At 38.4% G+C, this 24,383-nt stretch overlaps 1 long non-coding RNA gene across 1 annotated transcript; it reads right to left on the reverse strand.

Annotated features, from left to right (window-relative positions):
• Positions 1-238: 238 nt before the first annotated feature.
• On the reverse strand, positions 239-14,366 carry LOC129485158 (uncharacterized). The gene is made up of 3 exons (XR_008658623.2): positions 14,220-14,366; positions 5,126-5,485; positions 239-530 (listed from the first exon to the last, which is right to left on the reverse strand). It is a non-coding gene; the product is annotated as an uncharacterized lncRNA (long non-coding RNA).
• Positions 14,367-24,383: the final 10,017 nt, after the last annotated feature.

Raw genomic sequence — 24,383 nt, forward strand, 5'->3', positions numbered from 1 at the left:
GTATGCCTTCTAATGAAGGAAGAATAAAACCTGCACAAGCCCTAAATATTTAGTGACATGAGAAATTAGCCAACCAATTTCAAAATAGGCAACACATTTCTTCTTCAAAATATATTACAAGGCAGCAGACAATAATCAAATGCAACCAAATTTTACTTACAGACTTGAATATCTCTGTTCATCTTTTAAAGACCAAGTGGCAAAATTGCTTACCAACAGGATTTGTAGCAACTGAAACTGCAGACACCAAAAAGTCAGATACAGCAGTTATTTTGGAAATATCCATCAGAGTCACCTGATTGCTCCTTCTACCACTTTCCTTTTCAGAATTTTTCTTTCAGAACCTATATCTGGTGACTTTCCCGTTCAGTAGTAAATTGTCTTTGTTTCATTAAGTTTATGAGATTTTCATCACATAAAATAGCCTCAGACAGAATCATTTTTGATCTGTCCATTAGGATTTAGCCAGATGGGTCTGCTGTGATGCCTCAACCAGCCATGCTCTGTTTTGCCAACAGATCACACCTTCACTACAGGGGGAATAAAAAAGCAAATCACCTATTAGTTGTTTTAATAGAGAGGTTTAAAATATAAATAGTGGCTGTTTTTCAAACCATCTTAAAATTTATTTTTGAATGATTCTAAGTGCTTAGACTTGCAAATAAACACAAGCCTATTATATTTAAAATATTTTTTAAAATGCTTACATTATTTTTGTAGGTACCTTTACCACTGAATTTATAGTAACATCTTTAAGACAAATGCAACTCTTACAAATTGTAAAGTCTATTTGTGAGAGTTTTAGGGGTTCTTTCACTCTTCAAATAAGGACTGTCTACTCACTCATAGCACCATGCTCCCGGTTAACAGGGAAAGCTGCCTGGTCCTGACACTTGTTCTTATAGATAAGGGGTGCCAGACTGTTGTGGTTGGGACCATCAATGTCAGAGGCACACTGGGTTTGAATCCTAACTAGACTTCACTTAAGTTACATGAATGTGGGGGAGTGACACAACTTCTTTATCCAGAGTTTCTGCATAGAAAGTCCAAGTAAAAGTGGGACCTACCCCATGGGGGTTTTGTTTGTTTTTAGTATTAAAAGATATCACATATATCAACAGTATGCATTATATGCATTTTCTATTGCTATGATTGTTATCGTTAAGATTATTAAGACATTAGAAACATTTTGTTAAGAGAATAAGAATTATTAATTTTTTCGATGCACATGGATGCTTATTCTATCTGGATTACTATTACTGTCCTTTCCATTGGTTACATTTTTCACCCACTCACACTCATCCTACTCACTGAGTATTTACTCCTTTAGGGGCATGAATGATATCTTATGATTCACTTTTATCCCCCGTGGCAGATAACTCAGAATTTCACATAGTAGTTACCTGTCTATCATGATAAATATGACTAGAACCAGGATCACAAGTTCCTGAAACACAGAGTATCTTGTTTGTACCAAGCTCTTAAGAACGTTGCAAGTAAAGTCACATCTTCATTTAAAGGATTTGGGAATTAAATCTTGACATTCATGTTCCTGGGTGATCTCAGGACTACCTGAGTCTATTTCACTTGGAATTATGGTTAAAGTCAGACTTTAAGGCTCCCTCTCAGATTTACTAAACCAGAGTCTGGAAACCAGAGACCTTGGAAGCATGCTATTCAGCTCCCCTAGGTGGTTATTATTTCCATTAAAGTTTGGCAGTTTGATCTCTCACCTCCTACTTGCTTAACTAGGCTCAACAACTATTGGGTCCCAGGGAACTTTCCTTGCTTGCTTAGAAAAACACAAAAATACTAACAATTGGTCTTTTAGGCACTCCCTAAGGTTCACTTTTTGGATATTATTCATATTATCCTCAAAAATCCTTCCTAGTTTACTGTATTAGTTATGCCACAATAAGGAGGCGTAACAAACAACCACAAAAATGTTGGCAGCATACAAAAGTAAGCATTTCTTTAACTCAGACCTGGGTTTGGCTGGGTAGTCTGCCTCCACTACATGTGTTTCTCATCTTCTTCCTTTAACCAGTGAGTTAGTCCAAAGTAAGTTCTCATAACAATAACAGCGATGCCAGATCCCAAAAGTTTAGGCACATTTCTAATTTGCTGAGTCAAGTCTTCTAATATTCCATTGGCAAGAGCAAGCCATACATCCAAATCCGACAGGAACAGAACTTGGAAGTATACATTTTCCATGGTAATGGTGGGAGGTTATTGTCTTTCTGAAAACTATCCAACTGAACACATTGGCCTAAGTAGCTTTTCTTTGCTTTATTTTCCTAGTAATCTCTTTGGCCTTCTTGTTTCTCCTACTTAAGAAGAAATTAAGGATGTCTCAAAAAATTAAATTCTAAAGTAAGACAGTCTCACCTACATGACTACGTTCAACAAATAAGAAAGAAAAAAAGGAAAATAACATAAAGTTGCAGTTTTTCTATCATATTCTAGAAAGATGTCTTTCTGAATTTTTTCCTATTTGAATTCCTATACCCTACTACATAGTGTAATTGTGAACTTTTTATTTGTCCTAATAGGATAAGGTATGAATATGTGAGATTATGTGTGTGACATAGAGCTAAATTATAACTCTTGGTTTCACAGCTGTGCTCCGAATTGCTCTAATACTATTACTGTGGCATTCAGTACAACAAATGTTTCAGGAAAAATTTTTTCAATATTGTTAAATTCCAACATTAATGTGAGCATTTGTGATGATTCCCCTGAAACAGTTTGATAAATACAAAAGTAGTGAATATTTTATACAAACCTAAATGGTTTATTTTTAAAATGTTCAGAGTAGATAATAATTTTGTGTTTCTTAATTTGATTTAATATGCATTCAACATTTTGAAGCTAATCTTTTGGCATTTTTTCAGCATAAAACACTATTTGGAATGTCACATTTTAGACTATTTTCACTGGCTAATATTGCCCATGTTTTGGGACTTAAAGGGAAAATTATGGCTACGGTTTCAATAATTCAATTCAATTCAGTAATTACTGATCTCCCAGACACCCTGCCGATGTTTGAATGAATATATGATATTCAAATATAGTCTTTTTTAATATTCTAGAAAGACAAAGATAATTTTCAAAGGCAGCGATTTTTGCCTTATTTATTGTTATATTTCCAATACCTGATTTCTAGAAGAGGAGGTACTGTTCACAATTTTGTTGAATGGCTGTTGAAATTGAATGCAATCAAATATATTTAGCAGTATGAACAATGTGTTATGCAATCACAAAATAAATAACTTTTGATGAAAATTTAAAATAGATCTATGATGATTCTAGATCATTAATTTCCTATAAGTGATATATTTATATGTGAGAAGAACATAAATGTCAAGAATCATTTTGTGTTAATTTCCACTTTTATGTTCATTAGGAAGAGTAATCAGAAAAAAAGGGTGTGTGTTCCTTTGTGATTTGGGGGTCATCACCTTTTGAGAAAATAACTGAGCCTATGGGAGCTTTATCTATAATCAATGCATTTACATGCAATTTTTATGAAATTCCAGGGCTCCATGAAACTCTGAGCCCTATTCATATGTCACAGGGACTCTAGGTTAAAAGATTTTGAGTCACAGTATTGTTATTCAACCGAAGGATCTAGTGGTATGTAAAACATCTCGTAGTCATCCTCAGATTACTAGAATACTTCGGACTCCAGAGGAACTGGAGTAGTTACTGTGTTTATATGCAACCCTAGGAGTCTCTATCAGACACAGAGTAGGTCAGGAAGTGCTGTGTGTTATTCAGTTTTTCCCTGAGATAAATGTGCTGCACGTGGACACTCATATTTCAATTACCAGGCTACAACCTTATTTGATAAGTGGGCAGTGAGAAGAGAAAGAGAGCACACAACAGGTAAACCACGAAGACCACAGATAGCTCAGTTCCCTTAAAAAGGAAAGCTAGACTGGCTAAGAAAAGAACCACTTAGCCCTAACCTTGTTCAGAAACTATAAAGTAATATTACCCTGTACAAATGCAAAAACCTAGATGCTCTGCAAACCACAAGTCTGATAAGGGTTTATAGCTCCTGAAGCTCCCGAAAACCTGTGGCCCTTTATACTAACTAGGGTTTGCAGCCCAGAGGTCATAAAAAGCCATCATCAGTCCCCTCAGTGACCTGCTACACTGTCTGCAAACCTACTTGCGCTCACCTTCTCCTCCATCCCGCCTATTACAGGAGAAGAAATATCTCTTCACCTACCAAAGCCCATCCTTTCTCGCCCTACTTCAAGCTTTCCTCCCCACTGATTCGTTTTCCTCACATCATCAGTCTCAAATCTCTTCTTTTTACAGAAAAATTCTGAAGAAAAACGAAATTCATTTGCACATATTCAAATCCTGTCATCCCATTTAGTGTCCGCCATATTCTTCCCCAATCTTGCCTCATCAATGATTACCAGTAAACTAATGCCAGGGGAACCTTGTCTTCATTTCACTTGAGTGCTCATTTATTTTAACCATGGTGAATATTCCCCTCTTCTTGGAACACACTCATACCTCAGTAAGGTAGCACTACTTACTTTTTTCTCATAATTTTCTAGTCACTGTCTTCTTTGGAAGAGCATACTCTTCTAAGTATAAGAAATCTGGTTTTCTTCAGGATTTCATCTCTGAACTTCCTCTAGTTCATATTACAATAAAAAATGTCCAAAACTATAGCCTCCACTCATCTCAATAAAAGTCACCAGGAGCCATATATTTCCCTATACCAAAAACCTAGATTCACAGTTGATTAAAATTTAAAGAAGTTATATGTCACTGCGATAACCCTAGAAGGAAAAAACCTATATGTCAGTACTTTCAAGGATTTTTTAGGTCAATCATCATTCTGTTTAATAAGACGAGGGAATGGAGAATATTAGAGAAGATTTATATTTATAAAATAGTCGAATTTAAATTTAAACTTGTTATTTCTTTTGCTACATCCCTTAAATGGAATGGAAAACTTCCGGTAATATTGAAGATTAATTAAAAACTATTCTGGTATTATTCCAATTATTCCCTTTGTTTAATTTTCTGGGAATAGAATCCACACTAAAAAACATCCGAAGAACACAAAAGCATATAAAACACAGTAGTTTTTGCTTACTTTATAGAATATATTGACTGTAGAGACTTTTTATATTGCTGCAATTGTTTATTTTAAAATCTGTTCACCTCTGATTTTTCATTAGTCAGAAAAACTTCAGAAATCGTCATCTAATATTCTTCATGTATGCAATTCAAACATAATTAATAGGATCCTTATCAGATTTAAAGCTAAACAGAAGTCAAAGTCTGACTTCTTCTCAAATCTCCACAAACAATATCTGTTCCAAGCTGCCACCATCTCAGCCAGGGCTGTTGCAATCTGGTCTCTGCTTCCTCTACTGCTTTCTTCTCATTTTATCTTCTCATCTAGTATCCACACCATCTGATATTTTAGTGAAGATTAATGGCTGCCTCACATCTGGAATAAAATAGAAATTTCTTACCCTTTTTAGATTCTGAATAAACAGGCAGTGACTACTTTCCCACCTTCACTTTATCCCATCTTCCCCTAGGTCTGTTCGATCAGATTGTATTGGATTTGGACTCAAGTGCAGAGGGCTGAGTTCCTCACACAAAATATCAGTCCATTCAAGACCTTTTTCTGTGTAATTTGTGTGTATTTTCTATGTCTCATTTCTTTACTTCAATTCTATTTGTTTACCAGGAACCCGATATGTTTTTGAAATGTATCATTGAATTTTTTAGTGTTCTTGAAAACTGACCTACATAGTATGCTGTTATTGTGTATCTTAGTTTAATTAATTAATAAGGTATTATAGAATTGTTTCTTTTTCTCACTGTTGTTACTCAGCCTCATATTTTCAATATCCATCCACACTGCTGTGTATGTCTGGTCCGTGGCTTCTAAGTTCTACAGAATACTATATTGCATATAAATATCATATTTCACTCATTTATTTCTCATTGGTTCACTCATTCATCTAACAAGAATTTCCTGAATGCTTTACAATGCCTCATGTCCTGCATCCAGTGCAGAACATACAGTAGAGTGTGTCTGCTGAGGCAGAGAATACAGACACGCTTAAGTTGCCAGGTTGCTCACCCAGGTGGCCACACTGTACTAGACCCCCATCAGCAATATGTAAGAGCCCTTTATTCACCACATCCCTAATAATACTTGGAAGTATCCAATATCCATATATTATTTCCTAAGAATTTACCAAAAAACTGTTTGGACATTTCTTCATGACGAAAAAAAAAAAAAGCCAGAAACGTAATGTAACAACTAATGTAACAATTAAATTATAAGCAAATGTGTTCATAAAAAATCTTTACTCAGCAAGATAAAATACTTGTTATTTATCAGCATGCATTTCACATTAATACAAATGTACACTAATCCACAAAAGGAGCCTCAGTGAATCCAAAATATCATCCTTATACAGACCATGAGTTCTATACAGGAAATAACAATTGCAGAAAACATTTAAAAAAGAAGAATGACTTCTTTGCTTTTCCATAAATCTGGAAACTAAATAACTTTAGATTTTAAAAAAAAGGAAATTATAAGGAAAGCTTTGAAATACCTAAAACAGAAAAACAGTGAAGTATAGCACAATTTGTGAGATGTCTAAATTGAATTTTTATGCGATCATCAAGAGTAAAGATTATTCAAAATAAATGAGGTAAGCTCATTTTTACTTGAGAACATGGAAAATGAACAAGAAAGTAAACACAGAAAAAAGAAAGAGGAAATTATAAAATCAAAGCAAGGACTTATAAAATAGAGAATAAAACAGAGATTATTAACATTACAAACCAATCACTTTAAAAGATTTTTAAAATAGACAAACATCTGGCAAAATCAAGTAACAAAAAATTAGAGGAAAAGATGAAATAAAATACAGCATGAAAAAACAAAATCAGTTCCAATAGCTATTAACTACTAAAATATAAACGATCTCAAATAATTTGAAACCAGATGAAATATATACAATTCTGGAATTAGAGAAAGCATGAAAATTGACTTTAGCAAAAATACAAATTTCCAATAGAATGATAGCCTTCAATTTAAATACTGAACAAGGAAATCCATCCAACCTTTCCAACAAAGAGATGCACCTCACTCATTAAGCTTCCAGTTGTACTAACCTTCTTGAAAGTCTTCAAACATACTAACCCCATTTTGCTTCAGAGCCTTGGTGCTCTTGTCTCTGCTTGATTTACCATATTATCTGCTCTTCTCACCCAGCCCATCTCTACTCTCCTTCACTGTCACTTCACAAGTTACTTTTTAAGGGAAGCTTTTCTCATTTCCCAGAGTATTCCTTCCCCCTTGCATCCTCCCAGAACACACCCACTCTTCCTCCTCCTCCTCCTCTCCTCCCACTCCTCCTCCTCCTCCCCCTCCTCCTTCTTCCCCTCCTCCCCCTCTTCCTTCTCCTCCCTCCTCCTCCCCCATGCTCCCCCTGCTCCTCCTCCTCCTCTCCCTGCTCCTCTTCCTCCTCTTTCTCCTCCCCCTCCTCTTCATCTTCCTTCTCCTCCTCTTCCTCCTCCTCCTTCTTCTTCTTCTATAATTATTATTAAGCATTTATTTGATTATATTTTCCCTGACAATTTTATATTCTTAACAGCTGGAATGTCTTTCCTCGCCTAATTTCTGTCATTTATTACAGCATCTGGCATAAAGCACATGACCAATTAAAACATACTGAATGAATAAATGAATAAATGACTTCTACCATTTTATTCTTTTTCTAGGTGCAAAGTTAATAAGCATAGATACCCATTCGGACTTGCAAGTCATTAATTGAGATACTAAATGATATTTTGTGACCTCTAAGCTATGAGGATACAAAGGCATAAGAATGATACAATGGACTTTGGGGACACAAGGGAAAGAGTGGGAGTGGAGTGAGAGATAAAGACTACACATTGGGTACAGCCTACACTGGTTAGGTGATGGATGCACTGAAATCTCAGAAATCACCACTGAAGAGCTTATTCATGTAAGCAAACACCACGTGTTCCCCCAAAACCTAACGAAATATAAAATAAGTTTAAAAATTCTGCTTGTGGAATGGATGTCCACTAAACAATTAAGATCAGTTGTAGCTTGTTCTCAACTCTGCTGAAAAGAATGTAAGGGTAGATATATAATTCCACTTCATATAAGCTATTCCCTTGCCTTGCGGATTTGCATTCTGTCAGTCTAATAAAGTTCTCTACAAAACATGTACTCTACAAATTCTTTGCAAATTAAATGATTGTCTACTGTTTTTGTTCTAGAATATCAGGGAATTTAACATTAGAGTTATCAGTATATAATTTATAAACTCGATTTAAAACTATTTGGAAATAAATATACATCTACATTTTTATCTGTAACTTTCAGGACATTTTTATGTCCTCAGTGAGTTGGCAGAAATCCTAACTAATGATTCTGCAATAATATCAGCTAATTTTGAAAAGCTTTCAGTATATGTCATCGGGTTGATTTTGAAAGTAAATTTGAAACGTAATCTGCAAACACTTTCCTTCCCTTTGCCACCTATCACAAGTAATGGGCTCTGATTAAGTGATCATATTTGTAAATAAAATTCTATATCCACTCAATTAAATAGTTATATGAGATTTCATGTGGCACTGTTGGGGAAATATATCTAAAAATGAAATCTGCTGCCCCTGCAGAAAACCTCTCTACAACACTGGAAGAAAAACAAGGGTTTTATTATTGAATGAACGTTAAACAGCAATGTGATGCATATCACTGACAAACCACTAAAGAGATGGTCAAGACAGGAAGAAATCTTAGCTGTTTATATAGCCAAGCAAACACAACTCGTAACACACAAGTTCTCAAGATAAACTAACTAGTCCTCAAGTAAGAGAACACTACAGCACTGTCTGTCACACGTAATTCATCCTAAATGCACTTTGTAATTGGGTAGTCACCTGTGTTTGCTAATTGCGTTTAAATGAAAACTAAATTTCCCTATCTTTATGAGCAGAGGTATGTTTGCCAGCGAAAGTTAGGCTCCTATCATCCCAGGTAACTGGGAGATAGAGCCTCTATCTTCCTTGATGATTATATTTCAAAGAGTTGTCATTCAAATCCTTGAGAAAACCTTCCTGAGCTGCTTATTTACATACATTTCAAAGAGACTGAGAAAAGGACTTACAAGTTTTCTAACGTAAATAAGGAAAAGGGGGTAAAGGAAACCTCTTATTTTCAACAGAGAGGATTAAGCCCCTTACTTCTAATTTGTATTTGCCCTTATAATAGACTCAAAGTTACAATGAGGTATAAGGCATTTGTTAGTTTTAAATAAAATTTTTCTTCCACTGATTTTAAAGGTGACCTCAAAGATAGAATGAACAGGGGTAGCTACTGAAAAGAGAAGCCTAATGAAAAATGTAATATCTGTTCTTTTTTTTATTTTATTTTTATTATACTTTAAGTTTTAGGGTACATGTGCACAATGTGCAGGTTTGTTACATATGTATACATGTGCCATGTTGGTGTGCTGCACCCATTAACTCGTCATTTAGCATTAGGTATATCTCCTAATGCTATGCCTCCCCCCTCCCCCCACCCCACAACAGTCCCCGGAGTGTGATGTTCCCCTTCTTGTGTCCATGTGTTCTCTGTTCTTAATAATATTTAAAGGGCTTACTCAGAAGAGGGTTTAGATTTACCAGGTAAAAATCCAGGGAGGGCTGGGCGCGGTGGCTGGCGCCTGTAATCCCATCACTTTGGGAGACCAAGGTGGGTAGATCACCTGAATTCAGGAGTTCGAGACCAGCCTGGCCAGGGAGACGAGTTTTACTATGACAATGGGAGATGAACGGCCAACAGGCTGAACGGCAACAATATCTCCTGCTTGGTGTTTACTAGAATTTTCCAAGCACTGGCAGAACTTAGCTCAGTGAGGGAAGTGCTGAAGTGATCCAACATTAGTTGGGTGATTAAACCTCAACAGGATAATATTCAGGGCTTCTTCCAACACTGAAATTCTATGATATATTTGCATATTTTATAGATAAGAAATGTGCCTATATTCCTGAATGTGTAGTCAGAGAAATCGTTGATACAATAAAATAACCTAACATTTTTGTATTTCAGTTTGAAATCGCTCAGCCTCAGAGATTACCCTGTAGAAAGGTTTGTTTTGTTCACAAGATTAGTCAGGCTAACTGCTTTAAAGGCCAGGGTGCAGAAAATGCTTTATTTAAAGCTTATTTTATTTAGCAGGTTGTGCAGGCTGTTTCTAGAATTCAAAAAATGTTTAGGCCTGGGAAAAAATGCTGTCGTGTGTAAGGAGAAGGATAGGAAATAAAGCAATGACGGAGAGAACTGTTTGCACCGAAATGAAAGAAGAGCAGGGAGATGGGATAAAGTCCAGGTTCAATATGCCGTGAAAGTCATATAAGAGAATAACAGCCCAGAAAGAAATGAACTGAGCAGGGAAGGTGAAAAGCATCTTAAGAAGAAAAGGGCTTCTAAATACTCTGAAAGAAGCCACAGTCAAAGAGGTTACTTCAGGGCCAACACAAATCGAAGCAGGGAAGATCTTGATCAAAGGATATTTGAACTGCTGAGAAACAGAGTGAAGGATTAAAAGAATTGGGTGCTTATGTTTGGAACATGCCCAGACAATTGTCTTATGATTTTTCAAGGCTTCAGTTCATAAGTTAGAAGGCTAGATAGTTAATTGTATTATTTGGTTATCAGATTTTATTTTTATACTTTTTTTCTGGTTATTAAAATTAAAACATGCTCATTCTTGAAAACATTTTCAAATGCATCAAAGTTTTAAAGTCTTTTGCACTGCCACTATTTTATCATTCTCAGTCTTTAAATTCTATATTCTAAACTTTTATACAGGACTTTTCCTTCTGCTTCTAGTGCACTATATTTTAATAGCCTATTGCATGGGCTTAGGATAGTTTTACATCCCTGCTGTAGCACTTATTGGCTACATTATACACTATGGAGCCTCTCTCAGTTATTCCTTCTTTATAAAAATGGAAGAAATTATATTCAGTAGGTATGTTAGAACGAATAAACGAAAAAAGGCTGTAAAAGTGCTCAGCACAAAGCTTAGTGCCTATTAAACATTCCATAACCAATAATTTATAATATAATTATACTACACTGACAGCGTATTTGTCAAAATCTTATTTGAAACTCTGCTTTTCAGTCATTTTTGTATACATTGCAGTCCAAATTATGGGAGCATATATCTCCTATGATTCATAATAATACTACCCAGGTTTGGAACATCTTGCAGAATTCAACAATATCTATATATCACTTTATCTTTTTTATTCTATATTTTTAAAGTTTAGCTCTTTTGTAACATGTCTTCACCATTTTCATTACGACTCTCTTGGACATTTCTCAGTATGAATTGAACAATATGCCACAAAAAGTATGTTCTTAAATGTCACAGAGCTATAAAGGGAAGGGGAGAGAGTGTGCCTACCATGTGCCAGATGCCTTAAATATATTTTTTTCTTTCATTTCATTCTCGTGGAAGCATTTACTTTCTACAAATGAGAAAACTGAAGCCCAAGAGATTAGTTAATGTTAAATTTGGCTTAAAATACTTTGTGGAAATGAAAATAATAAATCACTTTTTATAAGTAATCCAAATGGTCATTCCCACAACACACTTAAATTTTGCACAGGAAATTCTTTCAAGCGAATTTTATGGTTATTTGGAATAACACTAGAAAACATTAAAATTGCCCTCCCAAACTGCTCTTCTGAACACCAACCTTAATCGGTGGATAGCATCTTCATTCTTCAGTGGCTCAGACCAAAAACTTTGGAAGGCTTCCTTGACTCCAATACACCAGCAAATCCTGCCATCTCTACCTTCAAAATGTATCTCGGATCCTCCCATTTATCCCCGCTTCTAGAGCCGCCTGCCCAGTTAAAGAACCATCATGTCTCACATGGACATCACTTTCCAACTGTTGCCATTCATTCTTCCCCTAGTCTCTACTTTGTCAGTCTGTTCTCAACACAGCTTATCTAAATGAAAGTCACCTTGTCACTCCTTTGTTCAAAACTTTACAATTGCTTCTGACTTTCCACAAGGTTAAAGCCAAATCTTTCTAAGGGCTTACAGAACCATTTTCCCTGGAACCCACTCTCTGTGTATCTTCCTTTTTTTATTATGTCAGTAGGTTTCTGGGGACCAGGCAGTGTTTGGTTACATGAATAAGTTTTTTAGTGGTGCTTTTCTATTTTTATTTTTTTCCAAGAGGGAGTCTCACTGTGTTGCCCAGGCTGGAGTGCGGTGGCGTGATCTTGGGCTCACTGCAACCTCCACCACCTGGGTTCAAGCGACTCTCTTGCCTCAGCCTCCCAAGTAGCTGAGATTACAGGTGCCTGCCACCATGCCCGGCTAATTTTTGTATTTTAGTAAAGACGGGGTTTTACCATGTTGGTGAGTCTGGTCTCGAACTCCTGAGCTCAAATGATTCACCTGCCTTGTCCTCCCACAGTGCTGGAATTACAGGCGTGAGCCACCGCACCCGGCCTTTAATGGTGATTTCTAAGATTGTGATTCACCCGTCACCTGAGCAGTGTAGACTGTGCCCAATGTGTAGTCTTTTATTCCTCATCCCCCTTCCACCCTTTCCCCCCAAGTTCCCAAAGTCCATTGTATCACTCTTATGCCTTTGTTTCCTCATAGCTTAGCTCCCGCTTATGAGTGAGAACATAGCAATGTTTGGTTTCCCATTCAACCTGGATGGAATCGGAGACTGTTATTCTAAGTGAAGTAACCCTTATATTTTATGGTCTGTTCTCTTTTCCTTTAAGTTTCTGATGCATGTCACATTCTCAGCGAGGTCTTCTCCGAATCTATCTTGTAGTTTGATAATAATTTCTTGGATTGTGTCTTTTCTGCCATTAAACTCTTACTGTGATTTCTTAACTTGTTACTGCATATTAATTGCTCTAAAATTGTCTTTACAGTTTCTAGTTTTCTGATAAATTTCTCTATTTTGTCTTTTACTTATATTGATTTCTGTTTATTTTTAAATCTATGTTTTGTAACTTAGTTATGTTCATTTCCTGTGTTACTTTTTATATTTTCTGGGTTTTTTTTGTTTTTGCTATATATTATCTTCTTGTATGTATTTGCACATTTGTACCATACATTATACATTAAAATATATAGAGCTATGTTGAGGCTTTTAATGCTGTTAACACCTTCTAGTGAAAATTAATATTTGCTTCTGGCAGACAGGCTACAGGGTTCAGTCAATTCATCAATTAAACAGAGTTTAATTGGTGCTATTAGCTAAACAGATTATGAAAGAAAGTTGCTTGTGTGTAAACCTTATGGCACATGAAGAGCTGAACATTCTCCTTTCTGGATAACATCACTTTAGTAGACTTATGTTTTGCTGAGGTAATGTAAATATGATACTTTATTAATCAGAATAAATTATGATGTAAATAAAAAATGATTATGCAATCTTCCTGATGCTGTCTCCACAAGTGACTATATCACATTACATATATTTTAGATAGTTATATTCTTATAGAGTCAATGAAATTTAGATTTTCCTTGGCCTAGGCAATTTCTCATTACATTAATTGCATTATTATAATATACAATTATTTAAATAATAAATATTTGAAATAAGATTCACATTAATGTAGTCAAACACTCTTGCCACCATGTGCTGCTCTTAACCTCTACATATTTACCCAGACTAGAGTTTGCAAATATGGTTCAACCCCTGTGCCAGTTCCAGCTGACGGGCTGAGTGGCTGCCTAGGACACAGTTAAGAGGATCTGAAGTTTTATACACAGTTCTGATATGGATGCAGGAGAGAGAAGTTCTGAAGAGTAAAGGTATATTTCCCATCACTGAGATCTCTTTCACCTAGTTTTTCTCCAGGCTATTTGCCATTTGTCCTATTTCTTAATCTATCAGCATTCAGGCAGCAGGGCTCACTGTGAAACTCATCTCATAATTCATAGCACATTTTTTTCCCAAACCTGTGCTCATCTGCAAGTTCCATCTCTCAAACAGAAACTACTTCCTCCCCGCATCTCTAAAATAGAGACTACTCTAATATTTGTAGTTTAAATCCTGTGTGGTTGACTCTCAGAAGATTTTTGGAAATGGAGATATATAATAATTGTATATCCTAAGCTTACCTTCATACAGGTCTGTCTCTACCATTTTAAAACTTGACTTCTGAAATTTATTCCTAAAGATTATTTTCTTTGTATCTTAACAATCTAGTACATCAAATGGCTCCAAGTAAGTCATTTTGAAAGGAAAAGTGCAGATAGTGTGTACATAGGCTTAGGAGAGAGAGAACTGTAGTCAGGTCTGACGAAGAAAGACGTCATAGATTCAGTAGAGGCACCTCCTTCTGCACGTCATTACCGCTAGGATCTGCTCCCACCAACATTAGCTCCCCAGGAGTCTCTCTCTTTGTCTGTGTATCTTTATCTTTGGTAAAAGCATAATCATTTGTATTTCCTTTGATCTCTACTGCACATGTATACATGCATATATATATATATATATACGTGTGCATATATGCATATATATATATGCACACATATATATACTAGAATATGTATAATTTGTTTGATTTTCTTAAAACAATCTTTCACTTTGAAATTCTTAGGTGACAATTTTTATTTGTTTATTAGTATGTTGTTTTTTTGCTGATGTGATTGGGATTTTTTACTTTTTTTTAGTTTTCAGTATTTCAGAACCCATCTGAATTCCACAAAATAAAGTTTGAAATATGAAATAGTTAATTATTCAAATAACACTAGAATAATTATTTGTGCATATATGTGTGTGTACAATTAGGATGATTATATGTGTGTGTATATATATGTGTGTATATATATGTGTATATATATGTGTGTATATGTGTGTGCGTATATATATACGTGCACACACACACACACACACACACAAAGGATTTACCTTCCAAACGGCAGTGAAAGCAATCAGAGTTTATCTGGTGCCATTAGCTGGAGCTATCATGAAAGAAAACTTCTCGTTAGTAAACATTATGGTACATAAAGAGTTGAAAATTCTCCTTTCTAGAGAACACTACTTTAGTAGACTTGTGTTTTGCTGAGATAATCCCTATGCCTTCTGTTTCCTTTAATGAACTGCTCCTTATTTTTAATTGATTGCAATAGAAAATACTAAGATTATAACAACAATGCCATGATTAACTGACCTTCCTTCATCTATTTTCCTTTCATCCTCTAATTACTTTGTCTTTCCTCACTGATCTATCTTTATTTCAACATTCAGCAATTTGGCCAACTTATTTCACGTTTCCTGCCCTAGAGGAAAGAGCAGTGTCCCTAAGAGCAGAATGTGCAATGACATTGTAAAAACACAAAAGTCCAGCATATAATTAAAAATAGAAGACAACTTTCTCTTTGGCAATGCCCCTGAACTCGAATGAAAGGACATTTCCAGTACAAAGCATCCTATTTAGATTTTCATCTAAACAATGGGCCTAACATTCAGGCCATACACACCATGAGAGCTGGAGCAGTTGCTTAAATGTTGGATGCTTTTGTATTTGTCAGGTTGTAGCCTGCTCCGAACCTGGGGGGTCTCCTGCCATCCTTGCAGCCCTGCTGCATCCCCCATGTAACCCAGACCTGTTTATCATCCAGGAGGTAAAACGTTAGAGGACTGACTCTGCGTGAGTTTTATAAGCTGCAGCTTATTCTAATTGGTCAATTATTTTATAACTAGACATCCAATAATTTGAATATGACTCAACTCACAAAATTTGGCCTCAGAACAACTTCAGTGAGTGTACCTGACAAATACAGGACTTGCCATTTTATTCTCCTTGTGCCATTGCAATATTACATAAATTATTCAAAATAGCAACACATTGATTAATGAGATCATTAATGGATTTTGAAATTAAATACAACCTTGACTGCAAAAAATCATTTTCTGTCACAGGATGAGAGACTGTAGTCACACAATATTAGGTCATGTCTAATAAGGGTCAGTGCATTTAGCCTTTGTCTTAATACGCAAGTAGGAAGTCTGCTCTCTTCAGGTGCTATGTAATTTAGGGGGAATAAAATAATCTGAAATAAAATACATCACCAGAAACAAAAACGCGTGAGAACATACTGCTTAAAGCAGATAGTCTTTAATTATAAAATATGAACCCATATGTACGGCATCAAAAATAAGTTTAAGTGTTTTAAAAAAGGCTTCAAAAAACTTAGTAACTAAATGCTCTGTTTAGATTAATTGTTAGGATTGGGAACCGAAGTTGTTTAACACATGTAATACATATAACCTCATAGGTAGTTTCATGCGCGTCCGTGTGAAGAGACCACCAAACAGGCTTTGTGTGAGAAACACGGCTGTTTATTTCACCTGGGTGCACGTGGGCTGAGCCCCAAAAAAGTCAGGGAAGGGAGATAGGGGTGGGGCCGTTTTATAGGATTTGGGTAGGTAAAGGAAAATTACAAAGGGGGGTTGTTCTCTGGCGGGCAGAGTTGGGGGTCACCAGGTGCTCAGTAGGGGAGCTTTTGAGCCAGAATGAGCCAGGAGAAGGAATTTCACAAGACAATGTCATCAGTTAAGGCAGGAACAGGCCATTTTCACTTCTTTTGTGGTGGAATGTCATCAGTTAAGGCAGGAACCGGCCATCTGGATGTGTACGTGCAGGTCACAGGGGATATGATGGCTTAGCCTCGGCTCAGAGGCCTGACATTCCTGTCTTCCTATATTAATAAGAAAAATAAAATGAAATAGTGATAAAGTGTCGGGACAGCAAAAATTTTGGGGGATGGTAGGGAGAGATAATGGGCGATGTTTCTCAGGGCTGCTTTCTCAATGCAGCGGGATTAGGGGTGGCGTGGGAACTTAGAATGAGAGAGATTAAGCTGAAGGAAGATTGTGTGGTAAGGGGTGATATTTTGGGACTGTTAGAAGAAACATTTGTCATTTAGAATTATTGATGATGGCCTGGATACAGTTTTGTATGAATTGAAAAACTAAACAGAATAAGAGAAGGAGAGAAACAGGTATTAAAAGCCTAAGAATTGGGAGGACCTAGGACATCTAATTAGAGTGCCTAAGGAAATTCAGCATAGTCCTGTCAGCAAAGATTATTTATTTACTTCAAGAGTTAAGAGTGGCAGTTTGGGATAGCACCAGGAGATATCAGCTGTGATGGCTTGGAGAAACAGTGTAAACCGGCAGTGTAAACAAGAGCAGGGCATATATGAGTAGTTGAGAACGGTGAATAGGAGTATGACTAGACAGAAGATAGTAGGGATGACAAGTTTTTTGGGGGCACAGTCTAAGTTAGTCTGGTGTCTGGAATGAGAGTGGGGCCTAATAAAAAGGAGTATCTATACAGGAGCTCAAATGGGCTGTACCTTGTAGCATTCTGAGGACAGGTCTGACTTCTGAGAAGGGAAAGTCATAAAAGTATTGTCCAGTCCTTTTTAAGTTGGTGGCTGAGCTTGGTGAGGTGTGTTTTTAAAAGACCTTTAGTCTGTTACTGAATACTAAGAGCCTGAAAAAATGCTTGGCTGATTTGACTAATAAAGGCTGGTCTGTTATCAGACTGCGTAGAGGTGGGAAGGCTAAACTGAGGAATTATGTCTGACAGAAGAGAATGACAAGGCTAAACTGAAGAATTATGTCTGACAGAAGGGAAGAAATGACTGCGATGGCCTTCTTAGACCCTGTAGGAAAGGCCTGTACCTATCCAGTGAAAGTGTCTACCTAGACTAAGAGGTATTTTAGTTATCTGACTCGGGGCATGTTGAGTAAAGCTAATTTGCCAGTCCTGGGTGGGGGCAAATCCTTGAGCTTGATGTGTAGGGAAGGGGGGTGTCCTGAATAATCCATGAGGAGTAGTAGAATAGCAGATGGAACACTGAGAAGTTATTTCTTTGAGGATAGATTTCCACGGTGGAAAGGAAATGAGAGGTTCTAAGAGGCAGGCTAGTGGCTTGTACTGTAGCATAGCCTGCCTTTGCTGGTGTGTGGCGATTAGGCTTGGTGGAACTGCCATCAATAAACTAAGTGTGATCAGGGTGAGAAACAGGGAAGAAGGAAATGTGGGGAAATGGGGTGAATGTCAGGTGGATCAGAGAGATGCAGTCATGAGGATCAGGTGTGGTATCAGGAATAATGTGGGAGGCCGGATTGAAGTCCCGGGCAGGAACAATAGTAATTGTGGAGACTTAACAAAGAGTGAGTACAGCTGAAGGAGCCGGGGAGCAGAAAGTATATGCGTCAGGTGTGAGTAAGAACATAGATTTTGGAAATTATGAGAGCTGTAGAGAGTGAGTTGAGCATAGTTTGTGATTTTTAGGGCCTCTAAAAGTATTAAAGCAGCGGCAGCTGCTGCACGCAGACATGAGGGTTAGGCTAAAACAGTAAGGTCAAGTTGTTTGGACAGAAAGGCTACAGGGTGCGGTCCTGGCTCTTGTGTAAGAATTCTGACCGCACTAACCATGCCTAGGAAGGAAAGGAGTTGTTGTTTTGTAAGGGATTGAGGTTTGGGAGATTAATTGGACACGATCAGCAGGGAGAGCACGTGTGTTTTTATGAGAATTATGCCGAGATAGGTAACAGATGAGAATGAAATTTGGGCTTGACTGAAGTAATGGGAGCTGTCTGTGAAGGCTTGCGGCAGTATAGCCTAGATAATTTGCTGAGTCTAATGGGTGTCAGGGTCAGTCTAAGTGAAAGCAAAGAGAGGCTGGGACGAGGGTTGCAGGGGAATAGTGAAAAAAGCATCTTTAAGACTGAGAACGGAATAGTGAGTTGTGGAGGAAGGTATTGAGGACAAAAGAGTGTACGGGTTGGGCACCACAGGATGGATAGGCAAAACAATTTGGTTGATAAGGCACAGATCCTGAACTAATCTGTAAGACTTGTCGGGTTTTTGGACAGGTAAAATGGGAGAATTGTAAAGAGTTATAGGTTTTAGAAGCCCACGCTATAGCAGGCGAGTGATAACAGGCTTTAATCCTTTTAAAGCTTGCTGTGGGATGGGATATTGGCGTTGAGCAGGGTAAGGGTGATTAGGTTTTAATGGGATGGTAACCGGCATGTGATCTGTTGCCAGGGAAGGAGTAGAAATGTCCCATACTTGTGGGGTTAAGTCGGGGGTATATGAGAGGAAGACGCGAAGGAAGCTTTGGATTGGGGAGAAGGGCTGCAATGAGATGTGGCTGTAGTCCAGGGATAGTCAGGGAAGCAGATAATTTAGTTAAAGTGTCTCGGCCTAATAAGGGAATGGGGCAGGTGGGGATAACTAAAAAGGAGTGCTTAAAAGAGTATTGTCTAAGTTGGCACCAGAGTTGGGGAGTTTTAAGAGGCTTAGAAGCCTGGCCGTCAATACCCACAGCAGTTATGGAGGCAAGGGAAACAGGCCCTTGAAAAGAAGGTAATGCGGAGTGGATAGTCTCCGTATTGATTAAGAAGGGGACGGACTTACCCTCCACTGTGAGTTACCCGAAGCTCGGCGTCCGTGATGGTCTAGGGGGCTTCCGAGGTGATCGGGCAGCATCAGTCTTCAGCCGCTAAGCCGAGAAGATCTGGGAAGAAGTCAGAAAGCCTTGGGCCAGAGTTCCAGGGGCTCTGGAAGTGGCTACCAGGTGAGTTGAACAGTCCGATTTTCAGTGGGGTCCCACACAGATGGGACGCAGCTTAGGAGGAATCCCGGGCTGTGGGCATTCCTTGGCCTGGTGGCCAGATTTCTGGCACTTGTAGCAAGCTCCTGGGGGAGGAGGTTCTGGAGGAACGCCTGGCTGCTGTGGTTCAGGCGTTTGGAAGTTCATGTGTGCTGGAGATGTGGCTGGGGTTTGTCTCACAGTGGAGGCAAGGAATTGCAACTTTTTTCTATTATTGTACACCTTGAAGGTGAAGTTAATTAAGTCCTGTTGTGGGGTTTGAGGGCTGGAATTTAATTTTTGGAGTTTCATTTAATGTCGGGAGCAGATTGGGTAATAAAATGTTCTGGAGGAATGCCTGGCCGCTGTGGTTCAGGCGTTTGGAAGTTCTTGTGTGCTGGAGATGTGGCTGGGGTTTGTCTCACTGTGGAGGCAAGGAATTGCAAGTTTTTTCTATTATTGTACACCTTGAAGGCAAGGTTAATTAAGTCCTGTTGTGGGGTTTGAGGGCCGGAATTTAATTTTTGGAGTTTCATTTAATGTCGGGAGCAGATTGGGTAATAAAATGGAGAATATGATGGCCTTTTGACCTTTTAGGGTCTAGGGCTGTAAAGTGTCTCAGGGTTGCTGCCAAATGAGTCATGAACTGGGCTAGATTTTTATATTTGATAAAAAAGAGCCTAAATGCTATCTGATCTGGGATAAAGAAAAAGGAGCATTAATCTTGACTATGCCTTTAGCTCCAGCCACCTTTTTAAGAGTAAATTGCTGGGCAGGTGGGGGAGGGCTAGACGCGGAACAAAACTGTAAGCCGGACCAGGTGTGAGGAGGGGAGGTGATAAAAAGACTATAGGGTGGAGGAGCGGAGGCTGAGGAAGATTTGGGACCTAGCTCAGCCTGGCCAGGAGCAGCCTGGAGAGGAGGGGAGAGGTCAGATGGATCTGTAGAAAAGGAGGATTAGAAAGACTCAGCGACCCTTGGGGTTGGGACCGAGGGGACAGGCGGGAGGGAAAGAAGAAGGATTTGGGATGAGTTGCACTGGGCACAGAGACTAGGAAGGGACCGATGTGTAAAAGAATACCTGGACGTCAGGCTCCTCAGACCGTTTGCCCATTTTACGACAAGAATTATTTAGATCTTGCAGGATGGAAAAATTGAAAGTGCCGTTTTCTGGCTATTTGGAACTACTGTCGAGTTTGTACTGGGGTCAAGCGGCATTGCAGAAGAAAATAAGACACTTAGATTTTAGGTCATGTGAGAGCTGAAGAGGTTTTAAGTTCTTAAGAACACAGGCCAAGGGAGAAGAAGGGGAAATGGAGGGTGGAAGGTTGCCCATAGTGAAAGAAGCAAGCCTAGAGAAAAGGGAGAGTAGAGACACGGAGGGAAGGGGTTCGGGGGTTCTTACCTTCCAGAAAAGTGGGAAAGGGGTTGGGGCACAGATATAAGGGGTTGGGGCACAGAGATAAGAGGTCGGGGCACAGAAATAAGGGATCAGGGCACAGAGATAAGAGGTCGGGGCACAGAAATAAGGGATTGGGGCACAGAGATATGAGGTTGGGGCGTGGAAATAAGGGATTGGGGTGCAGAGATATGAGGTTGCGGTACTTGCCCCTCTAGAAAAGCGGGACTTGCTGCTCAGGGTGAAGGATAAGGGGTTGGGGATTTCTTGCCCCCCAGAAAGGCAGAGAAGGGGTAGAGACACAGAGAGAAGGGATTAGGGTACTTGCCCCTTCCCCAGAAAAGCGGGACTTGCCACTAAGGGTGAAGGACCAAGGCAGGCATCCCTGCATGGTCTGACACCTCTGAAACCCAGGTCAATAAGCAGAGAGGCATCCCTGCAATGATTAAACACCAAGGGAAGTCTGCCTTCCCAGTCTGTGACCGGTGCCTGAGTTTTGGGTCCAGGGATAAAATGTGTCTCCTTTGTCTCTACCAGAAAATGAAAGGAATTGAAATTAAAAGAAGGGAGAGATTGAAGTGTGGCACCAAGATTGAAAGGAGAAAGAGGTTGAGGGATAGTGAGGGAGGTTGGAGAAGAGAGTAAAAAGGGGCCACTTACTGGATTTGAAATTGGTGAGATGTTTCTTGGGCTGGTTGGTCTGAGGACCTGAGGTCTTAGGTGGATCTTTCTCATGGAGCAAAGAGCAGGAGGACAGGGGATTGATCTCCCAAGGGAGGTCCCCTGATCCGAGTCACGGCACCAAATTTCATGCGCGTCCCTGTGAAGAGACCACCAAACAGGCTTTTTGTGAGCAACATGGCTATTTATTTCACCTGGGTGCAGGTGGGCTGAGTCCGAAAATAGAGTTGGCAAAGGGAGATAGGGGTGGGGCCGTTTTATAGGATTTGGGTACCTAAAGGAAAATTACCGCCAAAGGGGGGTTGTTCTCTGGTGGGCAGAGTGAGGGTCACAAGATGCTCAGTAGGGGAGCTTTTGAGCCAGGATGAGCCAGGAGAAGGAATTTCACAAGACAGTGTCATCAGTTGAGGCAGGAACAGGCCATTTTCACTTCTTTTGTGGTGGAATGTCATCAGTTAAAGCAGGAACCAGCCATCTGGATGTGTACATGCAGGCCACAGGGGATATGATGGCTTAACTTGGGCTCAGAGGCCTGACAGGTAGGGTATCAAGCACAGCATTAGGTATCTATAAAGCATTTTTGCGATACACACACACACACACACACACACACACCATGTCTTTGTCTCACAAGTAGCTTTAATATGGGCTAAGAAAGCTCTTGAGCCAAGGAGCTTTAGTTAATTATGCACATGCTGAGAGACTTAAGGGAAAGTTTAGTGATGTCTGCAACTTTGAAGTGCACCAAAAATAAGATGTGTTAGTAACTGGATAGAATAAAGTCTATTTGATGAAGCATATATACAAAAATGTTAATTTTGAAATCTAGGTAATGGCCGTAAATTCTTTTAATATTGCTGTATGTTTAAAAATACCGTAATAAAGTGTTAGAAAAAGATCTATTTTTTCTTGACGTGCTAGATTTCTTTAAATCTATTTTCATATTCCCTTCTCATGGACTGATACAGGAAGATGGGTTTGGGGTCACTCCAGTTGTGTTAAAAAGTTTTATTCATACCCATGTAGGACAAAAAGTTAGAACAAAGATTAGGCTCAGAGAAAACAGATTTGATAAAACCTGTGTGTTCTGTAATTTCTCGAATATATGTTTATTGAGATACAACAGGATTGGCAACGTTATAGGTGACATGATTGTAGAAATTTAGTATTTTGGTCATTTTTCCCTATCATGTGATTAACATTGAGAATTTAGGGAAATGTTAGAAGATACATCTGGGCTTAATGGGTATGATACTTGATTTTGGATAAGATCTTTTATTCTTCTAATAAAAACAAAAGTGAAACATGGAAATCATTACAGGTAAGTGAAGGGCAATGTTTACCATTTTTGAAATGCACTTGAAAAATTACAAGAACTTATGAATTTTTATTAGAAATTTAATGAAAAATATTAACCAGCATTCAATTGAATACACAAGATTTAATTGGATAAAATTAATCATGAACATGAACTACAGAATTATTGTGATCTATTAGTTTAAAGATGTAAGCATACATATTGGCAAATGTATGTCTACACCTTTAAATTACTGGATCACTATAATTCTGTAATTAAAAACAAAATTGAGTGAATCAGACACTAAACAGTGTAGATTCATAACTCCTTGAGATCTATGTGTTGAACAACCAAGTAAAAATTTATTGCAGAATTTTAGATCAAATATAGATCTCCTCACTTCTTTTGCCACTACTAAAATGCAAGACCATTGATATGGTTTGGCTGTGTCCTCAACCAAATCTCATTTTGAATTATAACCCTCACAATTCCCACTTGTCATGGGGGGAACCCAGTGTGAGGTGATTGAATTATGGGGTGGGTCTTCCCTGCGCTGTTCTCGTGATAGTGAAAGAGTCTCAAGAGATCCGATGGTTTTAAAAAGAGGAGTTCACCAGCACAAACTCTCTTTTTCCTTGCTACCATCCATGTAAGATGTGACTTGCTCCTGCGTGCCTTTCACCTTCTGCCGTGATTGTGTGGCCTCCCCAGCCACCTGGGACTCTACATCCTCTGCATCGAATAAACTTCTTTCTTTTGTAAATTGCCCACTCTCGAGTATGTCTTTGTCAGCAGCATGAAAACAAACTAATATGACCATCCAGGGTAGTATATATTTACACAACTATTTGTCTTCACTAATTTTTACACTTTCTTCCCAAAATTATTTCACAAAATTCTCTATTGCAGTTGTTAAAATCCGTGTTGTGTTAGAACTAAAAGAACAATTCTACAACTGTAGCCTTTACAAAGGTTGCTCCCTTTAACCACTGTTCTTCACTGAAGTCGGGTTCTTACCTAAGGATGCCACCCTCCTGAAGTGGAACTATTTGCTCCTGTATATTTTACGCCATTGGAACAAGAGGTCAGCATTAATATTCTCCTATAAACCTAGACTTCTCCTTTTCCACGTGTATGTGCAAAACCTTTCTCCTCCAAGAGTTCTGCCATACAGGTGAAAAGTCTCCATTGTAATAATCACATGACATTCTGGCCACATTCTTGCAGTCACTGATCGCTGTCTTCACTGAAGTCCTTTCCATTGCAAGTTCTGATACCACCTTGGACA

Source organism: Symphalangus syndactylus, chromosome 6 (genome assembly GCF_028878055.3).
Source record: "Symphalangus syndactylus isolate Jambi chromosome 6, NHGRI_mSymSyn1-v2.1_pri, whole genome shotgun sequence".
Taxonomy (NCBI): Eukaryota; Metazoa; Chordata; class Mammalia; order Primates; family Hylobatidae; genus Symphalangus; species Symphalangus syndactylus.